The 17,731-nt window shown below is 35.4% G+C and overlaps 2 long non-coding RNA genes across 2 annotated transcripts; one reads left to right on the top strand and one right to left on the bottom strand.

The window, feature by feature from the left end:
- Window positions 1-14,006: 14,006 nt before the first annotated feature.
- On the bottom strand, window positions 14,007-16,229 carry LOC138126778 (uncharacterized). The gene is made up of 2 exons (XR_011157952.1): window positions 15,712-16,229; window positions 14,007-14,144 (listed from the first exon to the last, which is right to left on the bottom strand). It is a non-coding gene; the product is annotated as an uncharacterized lncRNA (long non-coding RNA).
- LOC138126777 (uncharacterized) lies at window positions 16,218-17,417 on the top strand. Its single transcript, XR_011157951.1, has 4 exons — window positions 16,218-16,357; window positions 16,416-16,637; window positions 16,691-17,044; window positions 17,100-17,417. It is a non-coding gene; the product is annotated as an uncharacterized lncRNA (long non-coding RNA).
- The last annotated feature ends 314 nt before the right edge of the window (window positions 17,418-17,731 follow it).

Raw genomic sequence — 17,731 nt, forward strand, 5'->3', positions numbered from 1 at the left:
AAACCAATAACGAACAATATTCTCAACAAGGATCGATGGATATTTCTGGTCGCAGAATTGTCAACATCAAGCATCTTTTTGCTGTTCTAAAGCAACTGAAACATCCAGGTTTTGGCTGCAGCTTTTTTGATATAGATATCGTGTCAGAAAAGAGATATGGACTCAGAAGTGTATTTTCTACAAAATGCTCCGTTTGTGGTTTGAAGAGTTTCGTTTTCTACAGAAAGCTCTCTGGATGCTGATATAAATAAATCGGCAGTTTCCGGGACAATCGCCATCGGAGCGGGCTTTTCACAATTACGAGAACTTTGTTCTGCGTTAGATGTTCCCAGCTTGACATTCAAAACCTACGCTGCTAAGGAAGTATCTATCAAAAGTATTGTGAAAGAAAACGCTTTAGAAGATATGATCGAAGCCGGAAAGGAGGAAGCCGCCATTGCTATCGAATCAGGTGAGATAGATGCAGATGGTATCCCGATGATACCCGTAATAGTGGACGGTGCATGGAGCAAGCGTTCTTATAAATCCAACTACAACGCATCTTCAGGTGTTGCCTGTATAATTGGGGCGAGAACAAAAAAAGTATTATATGCCGATGTAAAAAATAAATATTGTTATTTTTGTGAAGAGCTTATACCTGAACATAACTGTCATAAAAATTGGTATGGCACATCGACTGCAATGGAATCGCAAATTATTTTAGAGGGCTTCAATAAATCTCTTGAAATGCATGGAGTCAAATTTTCAAAAATTATTGGGGATGGGGATAGTAGTGTCTACAAAAAAATTAAAGAAAATAAGCCATATGGACCATCATTTTTCATAGAAAAAATAGAGTGCCGTAATCATTTATTAAGGAATTATTGTATGAAACTCGTTACTTTGCGGCTGTATCAAAATTCAATACAAAGAAACCATTTTTTGCTAAATTACAACATAAAATTAGTCCTAACGGAAAAATTGGAATATATACGGAAAAGTATTGTTCCGCAATAAAAATAAGTACAGTTAATAAAAATAAGAATAAAAAGTTTTCAAAACACGTTGAAGCCGATAAGGACTATGGGGGAAATACATTAGATGATTTTCCAGATAAGAGCGAATTAGAAATAGGAATTTTAATAAATGACTTTGTAAAACAATTGGATGGTGTAGATAAAAGAAAAATTGAACTTGAAACAAGAGGCCAAATTTTAAATCCAAGATGGTTTCAAGAAAAATATTTCAGGATCACCGCTAGCAATTTTGGAAAAATTTGTAAAATGATGAAAAGCACTTCAACTAAATGTACTATCCAACAATTGCTCTATTCAAACTCATCCATTTCCAGCAAATCACTGCAATATGGCCAATGTAATGAAATGCATGCCAGAGAAATATTTGAAGAGGAATTTTCTATGAGTGTTGTTTCTTGTGGGCTTTTTGTTCATGAAGAATATTCATTTCTTGGTGCCTCTCCCGATGGGTTAATCGATGAGGACTCGATTATCGAAATTAAATGTCCTTTCTCGGCAAGAGATTTAACAGTTGAAGAGGCAGTTAAATCTAAAATAATTAAATTTTGTTATATTGACACAGAGAATAAAATTAGATTAAAGCCCAACGATAGTTATATGTATCAGATTCAAGGACAGCTGGAAATAACTGATAGAAAATATTGTTATTTTTTTTGTTTACACAAGGAAAGATTACCATTGTGAGCTAATCCTTAGAGATTCCGATTTCTGGCAATCAAAAATGATTGAAAAACTCAAAAAAATTTATTATTCAGCATTTTTGCCTGAATATTTAGATTCTCGTGTAGAAAGGGAATTACCTCTCAGAGATATCAAAATCGAAGATTTATGATGATAAATTAGTAAATCATTAAAATCATTAAACGCCTCACATTTTGCCATTATAATTATTTCTGTAGATTATTGTGGAAACTGTTATTTTTTAAATTTAGTTTACTTATTTTATTTGAAATAAAATTATACAAAAGTTTTTTAGTTTTTTTTTTCGGATCCTTTCTTATTATGGTGATATTTTTGGTATCTCATGGTTAGTGTAAGGAAAAAGCTATAATTAGTTTTGACTTCACAAACAAGTATCTACTTATTAAAAAAATGCAACTGAAGGAAATGGTTGAAACTGTTGGTAACTAGAAAATATACATTTCGTATCTGGCTGTCAGGTAAATGAAGCCGCCCGTAGCCCTTCTTAAATCCGCATACAATAGAGGTTTTGTTCTGAGGATTAACACACCCAGTGGGGTGCAAATTCTTGTTTTTCAGGTTGCAACCGCGAACACTTTGGTGTCTTTAAGGCAACGGTTGCCTATTCACGAAAACTGAAAATTATGGGCACTCCACAATAGCCTTAACCCAAGAGGCCCTGGAAAATCTCTTTTCTGTTGTGAGACGCAGACGAGATTTTAAAGGAGCACTTCGGTTAATCACCCTAGCGCAGTTTGATACACAAATTTACTTACCTCCAATCAGACAGTCAATATCTAATACGATATTGCAAATCTATAAAAAAAACACTGCTGAATTTTTGGCAGAACAATTTGTGGATGCCAATGAAACTATCTTCGAACCATTGGCAGCAAATCTGGAAGAATTGTCCGACAAAGTTCAGGCTTCCCTATACTATTTGTTAGGTTCATTGGTGCATGAAATTGAAAATAATTTTAGCACTTGTAATTTGTGCCTGAACTCTATTATTACAACTCCTGATAGCAGAGAAATCCAAAATTTAAGTTTCTTTGTTCACCCGAAAGAGTACAAAAAGATTTGTTAAAGTTGCCTACTTTAAACATATACAATTTTATTATTATTAAAGTGCGAAATGTGTTTCCGACAAAATGAAAAAAAAAAAAACTTGCCAACACTTTATCAAGTAGTTGAGTTTATTGAACAATTTTTGGGTCAAACTACACTACCCGATATACCTAATTGCCACACTACTGTTTCCAAACTTACATTATTCGTAAAATGTCGGATTCACTTTTCGCTCAAAAATAACACAAATAACATTTTATGTGCTCAGTTTAAATGAAGCAGAAGTGTTGCTATGCGTGTTGTTCTTGGAAATATTCAATAAAATTAATTTATTCTTGATGCTTCTTTTTTTTTGGTGAAAAATACAATTTCAATTTCAGTTTCTGATTTATTTAATAACCTCCTAAGAAGCGTTTATCTGGGCTCATCTTTCTGATTTTAAATGTGCCGCTATTTTGGAGGCAAAATGGATGCCAGTTCGCGTTACTTTCTTTAATCTAGGGACTTGCATAAGGTGCCATTTATCGGTTGATTGACCAAATGGGGTTACTTGTAACTAGTTGATCAGCTGTTAAAGTGTGATGAAAATGAGCGTTCGGCAAAGCACCTCTTGATGGTAAATTTGAGACATATTTTTGGAAATACAAAAGCAAAACTTTCGAGGCAGAGGCAGAAAGGTTTATTCTTACTCTTATAATGTACTTCTATTCATTTCACAACAATTTACACACTCTACAGTCGGAATTAATTCATATACATTTAAATGGACTCGGAATCTTTCTGCCAACATTATTTTCCTAACCTACAAATCAATATTTTTTTTATTTAGCAATATTTGAATATTTGGCAATAGAACCCACCTTCGACCTGGAGAACATGATGCAGAATTGCTGGCATGCTTGGAAAATTCCGATATCGAGGGATACGTGGACGACGAAATTAATTCCGATTCCGAAAGGGAGAATTTTGAAAATAATGAAAACTTTACTGAAAGTGCAGATGAAACAACCTGAAGAAGATTCAGATGAACAATCTGAAGAAGATCCAGATGAACAACTTGAAGAGGAAGCATGTGATGACTCAAGTTCGGATTCCGATTCAAAATTTAATATTCCCATAATTAATTTGAAAGCTCGTTATGGACGTAACTCTTGGAAAAAATCTGACAGATTTAATCAACCCCAATTTGATACACTAGTTCCTACTAATAGGCACTTGGAGCGAAAAGACTGGAAAATCTCAGACTACATCGCAATGTATTTTGAAGATTCTGACGTGGAAAATATTTGCGCCTGTACCAATTTGAAATATCTTTTGGAGCACGATAAACCCATGAATTTCCATCTTGATGTCTTGTCTCAAGTTTCCGCAGATAAGAATGTAGCCTCAACGCGAGTGGAGCGTATTGTCACTAGTATGATTCGCAAAAGGATTTTTGCTATTAGAAGCCACTTGAAAGTTTATCGTAGATAATGAGTAATGACATACCGGAAGATACAAAATAAAAGATAAACTGTGGAAGATCACACGGCTTAGAGACAAAATTCGAAATTCATTAATTGCCAAAAAAAAAACATTTAACGCTTATCTATGTATTCCCGCCGAACGTAATTGTTTTCATGATTACCATCTCTCTGTACAAAAAATTACTAAGATCTGTTAACTAATACTGAAATATTTTTTTTTGTTTACCTACATAATAAATTTTGACTTGACTACGCCCCGATGTCCATTAAAATGGCCATACATTTTTTTCAAAACACCCCTCAAAAAATCTCAAAAATTTAATTTAAGCTTTCCTACTCATAGTTCATCCATAAAAAAAGTTTCATGCATTTCTGTCAAACCGTTTTCTGTGGGGCCTCAGGAGGATATTCAGTGATGTTCAGTATTTACTATGGTATATTATTTTTCACACTGAGCTCTACGATATATAAAAAAAAAAATATTTCTTTAAAATTTTTACTTTCTGCTTTCTTTAGTAACAAAACAATGCTTGTCCGAACATCTAGTTGTTGGGCTCGTAGTTGTTTAGAATATTTACCGGGTGATCAAGAAGGATTGTTTAAGTTGGTAGAACAATTAAGAAAATTTTTTAATTCGGTTATTTATAACACTGCAACCGGATATGTTTTGTTGGTTTATTTGACAAATATCTGATGTAGGTATAGCATTAACAACGACAAGCCATCAACAACCGAAAGTTACTCCTGTTATACGATTTAAAATACAATTCAGTGTTACCAACTTAAACAGTCCTTCTTGATCACCCCGTACTTACGTTTTTGTTGTCTGCCAGGATTTAGATGGTTTATTTTGATGTAGTAATTGTATATGTAAATTTGGTGTCTAGCAAAATAAACATTTGTTCTAGAAATCTGCAGTTTTTAGTTTTTGATCACTTTTAATAACTTAACGTCACTTTATGGTCACTATTTTATTAAAATTACTAACTATTTTCACTATTTTTGATCAAAAGTTGAGTGGCTGCCCGGAGATAGTAAAGACATGTGAACTGCATTCATTTGTACACTGGAAATTTTGGTGCGAGGTGCTAAAATTTTTACACCCGTCTCATCTGAGACTCACCATAAAATCCATTTTCACTCAAAAGAAAATAACTAGGCATTTAATTACCTCCCAGGACACCTAAATTAACTTAAACGTACAGAATATCTCACTGTAGGTTCTTGTACAGTCTCGATGAATTTCTGTATCGTGATTTGTAAATACAGGGTGTCCCAAAAATGGCGGACTAACTACTTACTACCGTATCCAGGATGTTTAAATGTACACGAAAAAAATATGGAAAAAATTTTTCAGACAAAAAAATTAATTATTATTATTTTTATTATTAACGGTAATACAATGTAAAGATGTACTCGTATATCATTACCTTGCAATGTTACCGTAGTGGATTTAAAATATTTTTTTCGATTTCCAAAGCTTCTAAATTCACTATTGTGCAGGATTAGTTATTGGTAGTGAGTAATCCTGTACTTTGTGATGATAATTTGTACGATTAGAGGCATCTGTCATGACAATTTAATACATATATTTCAAAATAATTTTCCTGTAAAGTGCCACTTTCAAGGACCGCCCAATCAGTAAATAAGTCCAATAGAATTTTTTAAACATATTTCTGACGTTTACGGTGGTCTCTTCTACACCGTAGTGCACCGTTAGTCCGCTATTTTTGGGACAGCCTGTATGTAAAACTTCTGTCTTGTGCACATGCCACTATGTTTCTGTGCTGAATCATGTCGAAAGTCTGTTATTTGTGTTTGTCTAACAAGAAACAATCGAAACAGCCCCAACAGCCAGAGATAACTCTCCAGGAGCATATGTTCAAAAGTTCTTTACAAAATCAATATGTAATAATATTATCGAAGGTTTCCCAATCAATAATGTAAAAATTAGTCAAATATGGCCTTTACTAAATTTTGTTTTTATCTGGCAATCAAACTCGAAAATTTTGAACCAATTAAATTGCAGCATTTTTCAAATCTGGACAAATCAAATTAATTTTTAGTGACAATCCAACTCGAAAATTTTTAACCAATTAAATTGCAGCATTTTTCAAATTTGGAACAATCAAATTTATTTTATAGTGAAAAAAACACCAAGCAGTGTTTTTTCGCAGTGAAAAAACAACGGGTAGAGTTTTTCCGCGAAAAAATTTAAGTCAAAATGAAACGTCAAATTTATCAGGTCAAAATGATATGTCAAATTTATATTAAATTAATATTAAATCGGTAGACAAGTGTAACAAACAAGGTCCTAAATATATGATTAGTTTTACATTCAACATTATTCATTACTATAATAATTGCTGGTACAAATGGTTGCGTATATGTGACAACTCGATAAAAATGTTCTTGGTTGATTGTCAAGTCGATTACAATTCGTGGTCTATTTTTTTCTGCAAAATTTGTCATTTAAGACATTCGTAGCTTTTGCTTTTGGAAAATTTTCACAAACGGCTATTTTATCAACAAGACTCTGCCACTGCACATACTGCACGGGCCACGATAAATTATTTAGAAGAGTTTTTCCCAGTACGTTTAATTAGCTCAGGTTTGTGGCCAAGTAAGTCACTCGACATGACCCCATTGGACTTCTTTTTGTGTCCATATCTAAAGAATGCTGTGTTTCGCAATCCCATTAACAATTTGGAATATTTGCAACATGCGATTGAAGAAGCAATAGGAATGTGGGGCCTAAAATGTTAATTAATGTTTCCAATAATTTATCAAACAGAGTTCAACGTTGCTTACAGCGAGGAGGTCAACACTTTGAACATTTTCTTTAGCTGTATTTGTAATGAATATCTAGTAAAGTTTGTTGATTATTTTGTAATCCCTTTTTCAACGCCAATGTACTTCGTGACTTAACCTAACCTCCTAAATATAAACGATTGACAGATGATGCACGAGAAGATTTGCACTACCAACTGCATCAGTGTTACCAATCCCCTATTTTGCTTCAATAATTTATAGTCACTCGGTACAAAGTGTCTATAAAAGAATATAAATATATCCTTTTTGGCCGAACTATGTCGAATAGTTGAAGCTGGCAAATTAGATGGCAAATGACAAATGTCAAATTATTAATTAAATCTTAGCGTCAGTTTGCAGAATGGAGAGTGGGTTTATTCTATAAACCCTTGCAAAATGGAAAACCTAGACATTCAAAAAACTGTTTTCGGCCTCCCAATCTGGGAAATATAGCGTTACCATATATTTTAGGTCAAGGGAGCTACGATTTCCCGAACAATGTCAAAAATTTCTAGTAAAGTACGGGAAAAATGTGCGGACACCGTTAATTTATTCTTTTCAGAGTTACTTCAAAATTAAAGTGTCCATACGTTACTTTAATTTAGTGTAAAAAAACACATTTCCCTGTATGTATAATTTTTCCGATAAATGTGTTTGTTTAATTTATATCGACCAATAAATAATCATAATCGTAACAGGGAAAATGCATCCTATTGGGTTGGCAGCTGTATATGTCAAAAAGCTTGACAATTGTTATTTCATCAGTCTGCAAAATTGCACAATAAACAAAACCACAGAAGTTGATACATATATGGTTTTGTGTACCTACTTTATCCAGTACTAGCTCTTAGTGCTAAAGTGCAACTGGAAAATAAAAATATACTAAACATTCTAACCTCAAAATCTTGTATTCACCTGAAGAAAGATGATTCGCTTTTACCAGGAAGTAGTGATTAAGTACAAGACATTTTAATAATTTGCAACATTATTAACATAATTTAGAGTACCATGCGTCTGTCAACATCATTTGATAATTCTCTTGAAGAAAGTAATAGTTATCTTGAGTTTAAATATCCTCAAGACACAAGATTTCGTCTACGAACAACAGATTGGAAAATAAGTGATCAAGATTTAACTGATGCAGGTCCTTCGAACGCTAATCTTGAACATAAATTCGGAAACGTCAAAAAGTGTCATAAAATTTCTGGAGAAAAATTAGTTTTTCGATGTGAAGACTGCAACAGAGATTTCAAAAAGGAAAAGGGCCTTAAAATTCATAGATCAAGGATTCATGGACTAATGAGCCAATCGTTTTCGTCAAAATCATTTTCTTCAGAAATTAATAAAACAAGAAGGAAAAATGAAGAAATTAATAACACTCCATTTAATTCCACGGATTATGAGAAGCAATTCGGATCTCAAGATAATCTTTCTAGTGGACCACAAAGATTAAATTGTAATTTGTGTCCTGGAAAATCTTTTAAGGATAATACCAGATTGAAAATTCACGTAGATAAGTATCATACAAATAGTAACCTACCAACTTCTTCTAATTTCTCTTCAACGGTTTCTATCACAAAATTGCTTATTAATTTAAAACAGCAGCTACCAACTATTAGAAGATTGCCTAAAGCTTGTAGACATTTAGCTGCAGATAAATTAAGTTCAATTATTAATAATTGTCTTTCGACTAAATCAATCTCTTCATTTGAGGATCTTTTGCTATTCTCTTATAGAGCTTTCAATGTAGCCGAGAAATCTGATAAATCATTGAATGAGCATATAAAAGAAAATCTTTCTAATTTTGAATTACCTCAAATACGAACATCTTCTAAGAGACGAACACATTTATCACTAGCTAAGAAAGTGGAAGCAAAAGTAGCCGATTTTGATATCAAAGGAGCTTAAGGACATTAAGAACGGCAAAATTTATAGGACGGTAAAAAGAAATTCTATCCACCACAAACTGTGGGCAGATGTAATAAAAAAATCATCGATTATACGTAATTCTCTCAAAGCGGCACGTACAAACCATGATCTAACTCTTCGAGCACAGCGCTGGTGGGCTTTTCTGCAAGCTTCCGATTTTGACATTCTGTATCGCGAAGGAAAACGCATAATGGGTCTGTCACAATAGTGTTAATGTTAGTGGTAATGTTATAATTAGACTTAGGCGGAAAATAGTTGGCGCTCCCCACCAGTCCGCTCCAGCGCCGCACCGCTATCTTTTTCGCTGCGAGCGTAAACCGTGGATCGAGGGCGCTGCACTGGATCGTGATGGTGGGAGGTATGATGTGGCTCTCACTATTTTTCGCCTAAGTCTAGTTGTAATGTTAGTGGAGATGGCAATGGTGATGTTAGTAGTCCAGTGTTCACAATAATGTTAACGGAATGTTACTCTTACAGCTGTCAACGTGGTGTGAACTGTCACTGCGCCTGCGCGTGCGTGAAATTCTCGATGGTGATTGGTAGATGTTAACGAAGATGTTAAAGAACCAGACATTTTCTGGATCTCTTAACATCGTTTCTAACATTAACATCACCATCACCATTATTGTGAACGGTTGAACGTTTCACCAATGTTCTGAAGATTAACATTCTGGCTAACACTAACATTAACATTACCATTAACACTACTGTGACAGATACATAAAACACGCTGACTTCTTTTCTCGGAATCCACCACTTAACACGGCGCTCTTTAAAAAGACCATAAAAATATTCAAATCGTTGATTTACGGGCGGACTGGTTAGCTGTAGCACAACAACGTGATGATGAGGTTTTAAAAATAATCGCGGCCCTTAAAGCGAATGAACTAGACCCAGATTTAGACGTATGACATTCGAGCCAATACCCTTGTTCGAAGAATTCAGCGCGCTTTTTACTGGTTGTTCCCCAATCAATGAGTTGGTCGGTAATAAATCATGTGCACAGCTGCATGACCCCGAATTAGTTACCCCGCTTTTTTCTGCATGTGTCGTTCTACTTCATTTACACCACGTTGTCTTAATTGGTTTTTTTGCATGATGTCGACCCCAACGAAGGGTCTTAAGTTTTTTAATGGCCCGCCTATAAAGTGGGAGATTTTTGTGTATGTGGATCAGTTTAGAATTAAAGTTTGTTAAGGAAATAAGTATTTGATTGCATTTTCTCCGATTCGCCTTACACATTAATTTATCAAAAGTGGAATAATTCTTTATTAATTAAGCTCGTGTACAAGGGAAAGAGGAAAGTGCGGAGGACGATTTTTATACGAAAATGCGATTGTGTCGGGAGTTAAAATTGAATTTTCAGGAAAGTAAAAAGGTAGTGTTGATGGGACTCAAGTCACGAGAAGCAGCAATTTTGCTTGCGCGACACTATGACGAAACAAGTTTATTAAAGGACATCTTGGACAGTGAACAATTTTATAAGGGACAGTTATCGGGTTTACGCGAAAATCGGACGGAGTGTGCGAAAGGTAAGGACGTACTTTGCTTTAAGTGCCAAAAAAGAGGTCACATTTCAAAAAACTGTACGGCAAAAATTGGCGAAACGTCAGGCTCGACAGGGAAAGTACCGGTTTCTGTCAACAACAAACAGTCCGCATCGACAGCGACGTCAGAAATAATTTGCTTTAAGTGCAATGAGATGGGACATGACAATTCAAATCCCAAGTTTTTGAAAGATGCAAAAATCAATGGGAAACAACTTAGAAGTTATGTAGCCTTGGGAAGTCAGGTGTGTGTGCTCTGCGCGATGATTTTATAGCCAAGTTGCGTTTGAATTGTAACTGGGCGAATACCAAAGAAATCAAGGATACGGTGGTGTAATCACTGCAACTTTGAGAGACGTAGATGTGGATTTAGAAATAGATGGTGTTATTGACAAGGTGAAACTGCAGATAGTACCCAAGGAAAGCCAGGAAGTGCCCTTGTGGGTGGGACATCCGTTTACCGAGCAAGGATATATCCAAGCAATCAAAAAGGCTGATGAGCTTCTAATTCATGAAGTACCAGTGACAGAAAATGTATCAACATCAAAAAAGGTGACTCTCTGGGCGAAAGATATGTCGGTAATACCGAATAACTTTTTGGGACACGTCATCGTAAAAAGTGATGTACGCGAACGTGAACTTTGTGTGGAAGGTGGGTTACGCGAAATCGGAGGTGTCGTGATGAGATGTGTGGTAACCACGGATAAGAAGGGTGGCAAGGACGTTACCGTCAACAAGACCGATAATGTGGCAAGAGGTGAACCGTATCGTGAAGGTACTTGCCGAGTCAAAGTCAAGGATGATCCGATTGAATTATCTGAGATCAATACCGAACTAACTGGTAAAACGAATAAAAATTTTTATTACGGTTATAACTTATAATTAATTAAGAAAATGCCTAGGCAAAGAAGCAACTTCTATAGTGATTTAGGATTTGAATACATAAAGAATGAGAAGAAATATGAAGTTGTTTGCAATGTATGCAAGAAAACTCTTACAGCAGAAACTCGTCTTAAGGCACACAGGTAAAATAAGATTTTTTAATAAATCGATACACAATAAAAGTTATTTTTCCACAGAAACATCTGTCGACTGAAAAAGACCAAAGATTTAAACATAAATGTCGTTTCTCAAAATGTGATGACCTCGGTGGACACCGTGGACGTAGATGCAAACGTATTATTTCAGATCGGTTCAAATGAAGATGTTACTATTGCTAACTTTATTGACTTTAATGAAGACAATCAGAACGGAAGCGTAGAGGTAAAAGAAAATTTGTGTTAGTTTTTCATGTATTAACACATAACTTTAAGAATGTACAGGTGCTGCAGGTGTATGAAATGGGATCATCTGAAACTTCTGAAAGCGAAAATCATTCTCATAGGGATCAATTGAACCAAACGTTGACATTGTCGACATTTTCATCTACTAGCGGAATTGTGGACGTTCACCATCCTCAGCCTTACAAACAAAGTAAGAAAAAGACACAATATCTAAGACGTTTAATGGATGTATTTTCAAGCACTGAAGAAGCTGAACTTAATGAAACTTTAGCTGAGTTTATTTTTGGCTGCAATTTGCCATTCACTGTAACAGAGTCGGTATATTTCAAGAGATTTGTTGCTAAATTAAGACCTTCATATCATAGTAAAATACCAAGCAGGAAAACATTATCGACTACGCTATTAAATACGATAAGTGTATTTCAAAGACATTTAGCCCTGACGAGCAAGAATGTGTTGTTTTGATAGATGGTTGAAAAAACTCGCAACTAACTCGAAAATTGTGGTATGTATGTTACATAATGCAAATGGAACTCGAGCTTTCCTTAATGCATGGAATCTTTCGGGACAATCAGAAACGGCTGAAAAACTTTCAGAGATTTTCAGAGATCCTGTTGCCTTGCTAAAAAACTATATAATGCCAAAATGTATGCAACCGTTTCGGACAATGCTAGTCCCTTGATAAAAATGGGAAAGCTAGTAAATCATGTTGTATGGCACAGTATACCTGTAGTAGCCATACCGCCAATTTGTTGGCCAAAGACGTAACTGATAAGGAATTAACAAACAAAGTAACCACTGTTTTGAAAGAGTTTAAGCACACTGATTTTGAAACAATTATTATTCAGAAAGGTGGCCATCGCATTAGGCTTCCCTGCGACACGCGCTGGTGCTCCTATCGAGATTCTTACTTGTCTTTTTTAAATAATTTGCAATATATGAAAGAAATTGCTGGGAATTCTAAGTTAAAAAAAAAAATAAAGCAAGAAGTATCACAACTGCTTTTCGATGATGAATTTATAACCCAAGTTAGTAAGTAAGTAGTTTCTCCAACCCTAATTCACTTTGTCACCATGACGATCATGCAATCAAACACTCCGTCCAGGTAAAACCCGAGTCTCAAAACAATGGTTTGTTCACTTTCTTCAACATCGGTAAACGACAGTTTAGAAAAACAGGTACAAAAATTCTTTGAGGTGTACAATGCAGTAACCCTTCTGAACAAAGATGTCTTTCAAACAAAGAGATTAGGGGCTATTCTGTAAGAGGTCCGATAAATTTACCGGAGGGCTAAAATACTCGATTTTATCGGATCAGTTGTGAACACGCCACATTTGTAGGCCGTTCATCCAGCAGTAGATGCGCACGTTTGTTTTGAAAAATCAGACTGGAATTTCGCATGTGATCCATCCATATCAATGTGATGTAGTATGAGGTTAAGTTATACTTCAACTGGTGATCATTTAATAGAATGTGATTAACAAACAAATAAGTATTTACAAATCATCTAAAGAATTTTGTTATGAAATGTGTTTTGCAGACATCTGCCACATCTGGGAAAATTTCTGTAGACCTGGGGGCCTACCATCGACTTCGGTGAGATTTCTCATCAGTGAGAAAGCTCACGTGCATTTTGTCACTCATTTCTTAAAAACGCTACTATTGGCATTGCGTGAGATGAGAAATCTCACCGATGAGTTTTGTCATCTGTTGGATATGGCAACGTTGCAACTTTCACGCTCGTTGCTTGCAACGTAGATTTTGACATTTGACAAATCATTTTGTACTTGTACGGGTTTTAAGTTTAATTAATCATGGAAGTAACCGGGGAACAAAAAGAAATTCTGGTTGAGTTTATGGGGACTCACCCAGAATTAATTTCTGGTTAAGTTCTCCTCAAGCTTCTCCAAAAAAGATGGAGAAGCTTTGTGGAAATTACTGGGGGAGACGCTCAATAGTACCATAGGGCCACAAAAAGAGTGGAAAGCGTGGAGAAAGATAAATTTTCATATTCGTTACTTTAGATAATATACATCGTGCTATACGAATTTGATATTTACCAAACATAACATAAAAAATTACAATCGCTTTTTTTTTTAATAATTGTTGAGGTGCTCGGCCTATTTTGCAGCAATCAGCCGTGCACCTGAAAACTGGTGGTGACAGTTCATTTGTATCGAAAGAGACTATTAAAATAACCAAGCCTTAATTTCAACATTTTATTTTAATTTCTACAGACATGGCAAGACTTCTGTGCGAGAACAAAGCAAAAATGTGCTGCGAATTGGAGGGAATCCAATAAAACAGGAGGTGGGGTAGGCAATTTTCAGTCATTGTCACAAACTGAAATACTCGTAGTTATTTGTGCAACGATATAGGAAAAGTGACTTTTTTCCGTACGAGATGCGGGATTTTTAATCGAGACGTAGTCGAGATTAAAAACGCGTCGAGTACGGAAAAAAACACTTTTCCTTCGTGTTGCACATAATTTTTTCTAATGAGGTAGAGAAAACCCTTACCTCTTGAGGATTTATTGAAAATTTTGGATACAAAATTCGAAAAATCGAGTAGCTCATTTTGGTCGTTATGGAATCAATGTAAACACAAATTTTCACATTAGAAAAATTTGCGAGTTCGTTTAGTTGTGAGTGTATTTGCGATTAAAAATGTCCGAAGATGCTGAATTTGTTAGCTCGGACGTAGAAGAATCAGCAGCATTAGCAGTCAATGACTTATTACTCGTGAAATCGCGGAAAAAATATGATAAAGCTTGCCAACAATTTGAGGATTGGTGCCGTGAAAAGCGAGTGCGTGATATTACTGAAGAAGTTCTACTGGCCTATTTTGAGCAAAAATCAAGAAAACTCAAAGGCTCGACATTATGGAGCCTTTTCTCGATGCTGAGGTCTACAATCCAATTAAAGAAAAATATAGAAATCAAGAAATATGCAAGCCTGATAACGTTCATCAAAAGAAAATCAACCGGTCAGGTTTCGAAAAAATCCAACATTTTTACCAAGCAGGAGATAGAAAAGTTCCTAAGGGAAGCGGATAATGGCACTTATTTAATGATGAAGGTAAAGGTGACTTTTATGTAATTCAAAAAATAACTGTTTTACTCTTTAAAGGTGATGTTGATAATCGGGATCAGTGGGGCATGCCGTCGCGAGGAATTGACTTTTCTTGACGTGAAGAACATTACAGACAAGGGGTCTTATATCATTATTCAGATTCCAGACACTAAAACAAACGTCAGGCGAGAATTTACAATATCATCAGGCAATTTTGAAGGTTTGGATTTATTAGAAATATTCAGGACATATTTTTCTCTCCGACCATCACCGATTGATGGTTACTCGATTTTTTCTTGGTTTTCGGAACGGAAAATGCACAAGGCAGGCAGTAGGAATAAATACCATAGGTGGAGTGCCTAAGAAAATAGCAGATTTTTTGAATTTACCGAATTCTTCGAATTATACTGGACACTGCTTCAGAAGGACATCTGCAACATTATTGGCCGATGCAGGAGCTGACATCACAGTTCTCAAAAGACACGGTGGTTGGCGATCAAATTCTGTTGCCGAGGGATATATAGTGGATTCTGTACAAAACAAGTTGGAAGTATCTTCAAAAATATTAGGAAAAGAACAGATCATCAATATAACCCAATCTGATAATGTGGCCCCAAAAGGTTTGTTAAAAGAATGCAATAATGTTGTAGTAAATATTTATAATAAATAATATAATTGCTGGTTTTCATTTGTTTTACTTTTCCTAACTAGGTAGGAAAAGTAGTACTTTTCCTAACCGAAATGAATGTGGAAATGTAACAGTTTTCGATACCGAATTAGAAAAAATGTATTGCTGCAATGTTGACACCAGTTGCTGTGCAAGGCTTGAATATTCCCACCCCCAAAGTAACTGTTTTCAATGCTCCTGGTTCTGACCATCCTCCATCCCCACCAATTCGTTCAGTGACTTTAGTGCCAAACAACAAAGAACAAACTCAAACACGTACCGATATAGCGATAATAAAAGCCGCCAAGGCCCAAAGTTTGGAACAATTTCATTTGTGTCAATAAAGTATCAAGGAAAAAGCCCCACTTAAATAGTATATTAAAGTATGAGTGGATAACAAGGTCTTTAAAACACGCGCGAGTTTTCGGGCACGACGTTGTAGCCGGAGTGCTCGAAATAGAGCAAGTGTTTTAAAGACCAGTTATCAACGAATACTTTACGCGATTTTTTATTATACCTGAAATACTGGAAATAAATTACGCACTAAAAACTTAGAAATAATTTTTGTCGTGATAAATCGAGAGAGCTACTATAGTTACGAGAATTGTTTACGTTTTTCTCGCGTCCACATCCACGTCTACGTCCGTCGCAAAAATCGAGATATACAAGCATTGGCCGAACAAGCGGAATCAAGAATAATACCGGCGAAGTCAAAAGACGCATACATCAAGGAATATGAAAAGTTTGTAAAGTGGATGGAACTGAAAAAAGCCAAAAATGTAGATGAAACGTTGATGCTTGCTTATATGATGGAAATGGTAAGTTGATAAACAGATTAAATCGTAAATTTTATACTTATTTGACTTTTTTTTTCAGTCTAAGACATATAAATGTTCAACGGTATGGTGTATTCATTCAAAATTGCAGGCAATGTTAAGATTAAAAAGTGGGATAGACATATCAAAATATAATAAGCTACATGCATTTATGAAAAGTTTGAACAAGGGGCACGAGCCAAAAAAGTCTTGGGTGTTTACGGACGAAGATTTACGAAAATTTTTCATTGATGCTCCTGACGCTAGCTTCTTGTTTTTAAAGGTATGTGTATGAATTTTCTCTAAAAAAAGTCAGATAATGCTTTCAATTTTCAGGTTGTCACCATTTGTGGAATTTTTGGTTCGTGTAGGAGACAAGAAATGTGTGATTTGCGAATGTCTGATGTTAAAGAAGAAGGTTCTACGTTGGTGGTCAACATTCGTCCGTTAAAAACGGACAAAGGCCGGAAATTCGTTATTGTAGATGATGACGGTGGCATACGATACGTTCAGTTGTTTAAAAAGTATCTTTCTCTTCGCCCAAGCAATGTTAACACCGACAGAGTATTTTTAAAATATGAATCTGGCAGATGTATTCGCCAAGTTGTAGGAATTAATACTTTCGGAAAATGTAGTAGAGCGTTTCTTAAAGCTGCCAGACCCTGACAAATACACTGGTCATGCATTTAGGTAGTTTACAGTCATTCTATAAATAAATTAAAGATTAACAATGGTATTTTTTCAGGCGGACGTCTGCTACAATAATGGCAAATGGCGGAATGGACATAGATAAACTTAAGCGTCAAGTTGGTTGGAAGTCTTTTACAGTAGCAGCGAGTTATATTGAAGAATCCATCACAAACAGGACAAAGGTATCAAAACTCATCGCTGGAATGGTCAGTGGTGAAAATACTAGTGTCTCAGTTGCTGCTAAGGGGGAAATAAACTACGTGTCTAGACCATCTACATCACATAATGTTACTGAAAGCCAGAAGACAAAATCTGGAGCTAATCAGATTCAGATATCTAATAATGAAAATTGTACCTTGAATTTCTACCTTAATTAGTTTGTTACCTATATACCTTGTTTCCTTGACAACCTTTAAAGCTCGGCGTGCTTGAATCGCCTGTTTGTGCACGCTCAGGCGTGCTTAAAACGGCGATTCTGATGCAGGTATAATAAAATAGTAGTTTATTTAACGAGTTTGTGTGTAATTTGGGCTTTTTTTTTTTGGCATGAGTGGGCCAGTTTAAAACTCGAGTGAAACGAGAGTTTTAAAGGTCCACGAGTGCCAAAAAAAGCCCAAATTACACAATAACGAGTTGAATACAACGTTTTTTTGTTCGACGAGCCCCCCAAAGGCTTCAAATCGCTGA

Source organism: Tenebrio molitor, chromosome 3 (assembly GCF_963966145.1).
Source record: "Tenebrio molitor chromosome 3, icTenMoli1.1, whole genome shotgun sequence".
Taxonomy (NCBI): Eukaryota; Metazoa; Arthropoda; class Insecta; order Coleoptera; family Tenebrionidae; genus Tenebrio; species Tenebrio molitor.